This window comes from Callorhinus ursinus, unplaced genomic scaffold (assembly GCF_003265705.2).
Source record: "Callorhinus ursinus isolate GAN/ISIS: 27379988/994484 unplaced genomic scaffold, GSC_fseal_2.0 scaffold6, whole genome shotgun sequence".
NCBI classification, from domain to species: domain Eukaryota; kingdom Metazoa; phylum Chordata; class Mammalia; order Carnivora; family Otariidae; genus Callorhinus; species Callorhinus ursinus.
This window is the reverse complement of record NW_027397068.1, coordinates 53,135,855-53,142,523: the sequence shown is the minus strand read 5'-3', so window position 1 is coordinate 53,142,523 and position 6,669 is coordinate 53,135,855. Positions and strand designations below refer to the sequence as shown.

Here is a 6,669-nt window from a genome sequence, read left to right as displayed (position 1 = left end):
CAACTTCTGTAAGTTAACCAGGGAGAAACATTTCCCTTCACTTAAAAGTACAGATTAAAATGAGGTGCTATTTTATTCTATTAGTGGGAGAAAAAATGTAGTAGTAAATACTAGTGAGATTTGGTGAAACTAGTATACTCACTTATTGGGGACACAATGTCTTAACAGCTTTTTTAACTAATATATGAGTAGATATATTCCATAAAAAAATTCTTTTCAGAATTTAATCTACTGTATGAAAATTATAAAAAATAAGACAAAAGCATTCAAGTTAGAAAAGGAAAAAGCAAAAATATGAAAATAATTGAAATAAACAAGTTACTTCTCTCCAAAAGGATTGTGCTAATAATAGTTACTCCAGCCACATGTGACTAGAGTACCTGGTTTTTGTGCCCTAGCTAATTAGGATAGCAGTCGTTTTAATTTCCACCAGTTGTATAGGTAAGCCATTTTAATACTTATGTTTGCATTTCTTTAAAAATTAGTGAAGTTGAGCATGTTTTATATATTAGGTATTTATATTTAAGTGGTTCCCTAATCTTGTCCTTTGTGCATTTCTTTGGGCGCTGTTTATTTTTTTTTTTATTGACTTTCGTTTGTCTGCCGTGAGTTACACATTTATTTTATAATTTCTTATCTCTTACCTGCAGATGCTTAAAATGTTATTTTCTGTTTGTTTTTTAATGTTTATAAAGTCAAATTTTTCCATCTTTTCCTTCCATTTTAAGGAAACTCCCTAGAAGATACAAACTTCTACCCACATTTTCTTGTGTTATTTGGGGGTCATTGTTTATTTCATTTCTACATTTAATTCTTCTATCCCTCTAGATTTTTTCTTTTTGTATAAGCATTAAGGTAGGGATCCAGCTTTATTATTATTTTGGTTTCTAGAGCTGCCATAATAAATTACCACGAACTTGAGTGGCTTAAAACGATGGAAGTGTACACCCTCACCATTCAGAGGCAGGGCTAGATTATATTGGAAAGCTCTAGAGGGATCCTTCCTTGCCTATTCCTAGCCTCTGGGGGTAACTGACAACCCTCAGCTTTCCTTGAATTTTAGCTGTGTCATTCCAGCCGCTGCCTCTTGTCACATGGCATTCTATCCTGTGTGTCTCTGTGTCCAAATCTTTGTCTCTATAAAGACACTGGTCATTGGATTGGAGCCCACTCTAATTCAGTATGACTTCATCTTAATTTGATTGGATCTGCAAAGACCTATTTCCAAAGAAGATCACATTCATAGGCACCAGGGGTTAGGACTTTATATCTTCTTGGAGGACACAATTCAACTCATATTTTCCTTGATAAATTAGCCATCCCAATACTACTAAATCATCTAAGTTCTGTGCTGATTTCAAATATCACGTGTATCATATGCCAAATTCTCAGTGCTTCTGGAACTTCCATTGTTCTGTCTTTTCTTGTATTTATATCCTATTATTTATTTATCTATCTACCTATCTTTCTTTATTCCTTTCTTTTTTTTTTTTTTAAAGATTTTATCTTTAAGTAATCTCTACACCCAACATGGGGCTCAAACTTAGAATCCTAAATCAATAGTTGCACGCTCTACCGACTGGGCCAGCTAGGTGGCCCTGCATCCTACTATTTTAATCATTAGAGCTTTATACTGGCATATTTTAACTTTTGAGGCCCTCCTTAATACTTTAGGTCAATGCTTATTGCTCATGTTTCTCCTCAACAATTGTTCTTTGTGGTGAACTCTAAGAATGTTCACCTAGTTTCTCCCCAAGTTTTGAAGTCTTTTGGGAGTTGTATTGGCATTGCATTTGCCCTGTATACAATGTTCAGGAATACCTTATGTTTTACGAAGTTGAATGTTCTTCTGCAAGAATGGGGACTATGTCTCTATTCAAGTCTTATATTCCTCATGAGAGTGTTATTCTTCAGGGGGTAGGGTATTTCTTACTAAATTTATTCCTTGGTATTTGATGTTACAGTTTCTAACTGGCTATTTGTAAAAAGCAAAAACAAAAACCTATTGTTACAGATTATTTTTGATACAGCCAACATCCAAACTTTTTGAGTTTTCAGTTGATTGGTTGTGCCAGTATACCACTGTATCATCTATAAATAGGGATAATCATGCCTTGCTGCTAATATTATTCTTCATATTTTATTTCCTTGTCTTCAAACTTTGATGAGTTGGTATGGTCTATTTCCGTAGAGCAATATACCTACTAAATTTTAGGTCAAAAGCTGGTGACTGTGAGTAAATCACTTAGCCTCGTGGGAGTTGAATTAAATTCTCTCCATCTTTTGTCTCCAAGAGTAAGTTTGCACTTGTATTAACTGGTAAGGGGAATCCTCTTCTTGACACAGTTCTGCTTAAATTAATTTTTCTCCTGAATTATTACGAGTCACCCAACAGTCATTGCATCATTTCATGCCAACTTGAAGTGTGTCTAAGACCACTGGCTGTGTCACATTAAGATACTGGTTTTTATACCCAAGAATATGGAAGGGTGACTTAGATCAAAAATTCCAGTTTTATAGGGTGATGGATAGTTTCAGTTACGAGGTGAGATACTTGCTCTGCATTTGCTCCTTTTCTGCCTCTAGATTCTGGAGTCAGACTGTTGGCTGCTTTCTAACTAGAGCTGCTAATCAAGAATGAAGGGAGGAATGAATGAACAAAAGAACAAATGTATAATTATTGAACTGCTTGTAAAAATACCCCACCTCATTTCATTTTGCAGCACCCTGTGAGGAGGAATTGCTGTCCCCATTGAAGACGAGAAAGCATGACAGCACGGGTAGTGACTTGCCTGGTGACCAGTGGGATAAAGATTCTGCCTCCCGGGCTTTTTCCAGGAAATCTCTGCCTGCTAGTGGTTGTTGGCAAGTGTGGTGGTAGAGAGATCTTAGAGTAGGGAATGTTTCGCGGGATGCTTCAGCTGTGTTAAGAGGCGATAAAGGAACGCTCGTTAAAAACCAAAGGGGTGAGGAGGAATTAAGCAGCTAGGGGAAAAGAAAGCCAGAAACAGACATCCGATAACTTACGTGTGCCAAAGAGATGGCAAAAGGGTGGCCGGCTTGCGTTGAGTCTCCCATCAAAGATTAACGCTTCAGTTTAGGGGATGTTTCAGATTCTTCAGAAACCTCTGTAACCTAGGAACCACTGAGATTGAGTCCTCACTGTGTGCCCGGCACCCTGCTGAGTGCTTCTCTTGGGCGGCCTCATTGCTAAAATCCCATGTTCCCTGCATTCCTAAGTGAAGGGACGAAGGCTTGAAGAGGAAAAGGAGCCTGTCACGTAGCTACCCCACACAAAGCCACTTTTTCAGAATAAGGAGAGTGAGAATGGGATTGCCAGCCTAGAGGCTCCGGGAAGGAGACGGAGGGATCTAGAGCACCAACCGAGGAGAGGGTTGAATGGCCCTTCTCTCCTGCTGGAGAAGACCGAGAATGGTGGCCTGGTACCCACAGTGGGCGGGGTGAAGTGCGTGGGCCTGAGCAACAGGTGTCCCTGACACTAACCCGCCCTGAGCTAGAAATTATGGCTGGAGAAGGGCGCTCTAAGTTCAAATCTCAAAGATGGATCAAGTGTGGGAAGGAACCAACAAATCATCACATTGTCAATTACAAACAAAAGCCCAGGGTGCAGCCGCAGCATAACAAGGGGACCTAGCTGAGACTGGGGATCAGCCTCTTGAGTAAGTGACATTTAAGCATAAATTGGGTGGTGGGTGCAGGGGAGAGCTAGTTGGGAAGAAACTACCAAACCTAAGAAACAATGAACGTAGGATCCTGAGCTACAAATTTTATTATTTTTTTCCGTATTTTAACGTGCATAAGGATAGTATTTTAATTCAGCTTCCTTCCCATTTCAAAATGTCCTCTCATCCTCATAGCGGAGCAGTGCCATCAAGCAGAACCAGGACTCTCCCCAGGAAGTGTTGCCACTTCGAGGCAAAAGATAAATGGCTTTGTGTTGCACTGACGCAGACAAGGAACAACCAGAATAGGGGCATCAGAGCTCCCCCCATCTTATGTTCCCAATCCACTACTTCAGCATCGGACATTTTATTATTAGTCTCATTTCAAGTTCTGTGCTTGAAACCTTCCAGTGGCTTCCCCTTCTCTCAGAAAGCATCCAGAATCCTTGCCATGGCTCCCAAGGCCTTTTGCCCCAATCACTGGGTGCTCCTGATCTCATTGCCAATACTCTGGCCCTTGCTCCTTCCCCTCCAACCACATGGCCTCTCGCTCTTTCCTCTGGACTTTGTTGTCCCTCTCTCAAATTGTGCTTCCCCCCTGTCTGCCTGTCTGCCTGCCTCCCCCAGCTCAGACCTCTGTTTACACAGCACCTGGTCAGCGTGGCCTTCCCTCCCCCACTCTGTGCAGCGGCATCTGCCCGGCAGTCTTGCTCCCCGCACCCTGCTTGGTCTCCACAGCACTGATCGCCACTGACGGAATAGTCGTGTGCCTATTCGCTGTCTGCCTCCCACACACACACTTTCTAGAATGTCAGCTCTATGTGCACCAGAACTTGCCTAACCCACCATATAGTTCCAGAATTTAAGACCGTGCCTGACACAGAGCACATGTGCTCTGTCAATGTTTGCGAGTCAATGTGTGCGAGTCAATATTTGTTGACTCGCAGAATTGTCTAATTTTCTATGCAGCCACTCCTATCTGGCTTATCATCATGCCCAAATCAGTGTTGTTCTTTTTGCAACCGTGTGTGTGTGTGTGTGTGTGTGTGTGTGTCTGTGTGTGTGTGTGTAGAGGAAGAGTATGTCTGTTATTGACACTCCAGAAATTTGAAAACTTGTACAGAATTGCAGAAATTCTTGCAAACCAGAACTGACTCAACCAAATATATGGAATAAATGGAATAAAGGTGTGGGATTATAGTCGGATGATAAAAATTAGATAAGTTGCAAAGAACCCCCAAACCCAGCTCTTTGATTTTGAAGGGTGTTAACCTCCCTGTCCTGTAACAGTTTGCCAAATGCAGTGAATTGGTTTTACGTCAATGATCTACCCGTGTTATGCCATTTATAGAACTGTTTGTTCCCATCATTTCCATAGTGCTCAGGTAGGGCCAGCATGGAAACCGACCTGACTCCCTCCCTCTCCGGACCTGTGGCATGCAGATTTCCTCTCTCTCCACACAGCAGGATTCCTGCTTGACTCCTGCTTGACAGTTTGGGGAACATTATGGCACCTGTCCCAACTCACCAAGCCTGGAAGGAGGACTGATATTTATCATGGCTCCGCTACGGGCAGATGTTTGGCAAATTTCTCTTACTGACCCTCCTCGCTATCTGGTGAGGCAGGTATTACACATTTTTTTCCAAGTGAGGAAACAAGGGCACAGGAAAGTGGTTTTTTGTTTTGTTTTGTTTTTTGTAAACTAGAAACCAAAGGCATATATCTTGAGAATACAACATAGTAGGAACTCAGAATGTACATAAAACATGGAGGATGGCAGGGCTGGGGCCATGGGGAGCCACAGAGCCTGGGAAAAGGTGCACCTGAGAGGCTAAAGAGTCAGCCAAGAGCTGTGACATGGGACTCTGGATCTTGCAGCCTCGCCCAGGAACCTCTGCTGGAATTGTGTTTGGCTGACAGAAGGACACGGGTGGGAAGAAGGTAAGCGCCCTCTGCAGTATTAAGGTGGGGCCCCCACCTTGGGGAATATGGGATTTTAGAACATTGACATGAAACTGACATATAACATTATGTTAGTTTCAGGTATGCAACAGAATGATTCGGTGTTTGTCCATATTATATAATAATCACCACAGTAAGTCTAGTTGACATTCCTCACCACACATAGTTAGAAATTTTTTTTTCTTGTCATGAGAACTTTTAAGAGTTCTTAAGCAACTTTCAGTTGTACAGTACAGTATCATTAACGCTAGTCACCGTGCGGTACGTGACACTCCCTTATCTATAACCTTGAAGTGTGTACCTTTTGAATATGGGATGTTTAAATGGGTTCAGGTAAAGAATCCAGAGGTCCCAGAAATCAAATGAACTTAGTCTGTGCTCTAGGTTTGCCTGGGCATTTGGGGGGATAAGAACCGGGCCTTTGAATACCAGGATGGGAAACCCATGGCAAGTGGATGAAGCTGAGACAGATCTATTTTGAGGGATTCGAACTCAAGCTTTATCTGTTTCCAAAGTGCAGGCTCTTCCCGGTTGTTTTTGAATATAAGTCATGCTTTAACTTTGATAACCAGGCAGCTCCCTCCAGAAATAGCCTTAGGTAAAGCTGGAAATACACTCTAATACTAATAAGTTATTTATGGTGGTTACTCACAATGCTACAGTAAAATAAGACAAGAATTCATTACTTTAAAATGCAAAAAGTACTTTCCTTACTCTGAGGTTCATGAGGGTTTCTAAATGTTGTTTAGGAGCTCAGTGTACATCTTGTCGAATGGATATTACACCTAAACAGTTGTGTGGCCATATTTTATCTTTGTTCATGAATCACAAATGAATACTAATCCATCCTTCTGTCCTTCAATTGCCAGAAAGCAAAGCAATAAAAGGGGATTTCCAGCTGCACATAGTTGCATAAGTCAGCATCTTCTTCTCTGGAAATCATGAAAAAACAATGAGAATTAAAATTAAAAAGTTTTATCCATGGGTCAGGAAAAGTGATCTAAATTGAGAATTGTTAAAGAA

General features: G+C 41.3%; 1 protein-coding gene across 7 annotated transcripts in view; it reads left to right on the top strand.

Moving 5' to 3' along the window:
• The first annotated feature begins 3,573 nt into the window (after positions 1–3,573).
• The window catches only part of IL22RA2 (interleukin 22 receptor subunit alpha 2), a 31,828-nt gene continuing 28,732 nt past the window's right edge, over positions 3,574–6,669 (top strand). For all 7 annotated transcript variants that reach the window (XR_012378596.1, XM_073893986.1, XM_025865934.2 and 4 more), the window contains exon 1: positions 3,574–5,625. The gene's annotated coding sequence lies outside the window, so the exon portion shown is untranslated. The remainder of the gene's footprint in view (positions 5,626–6,669) is intronic.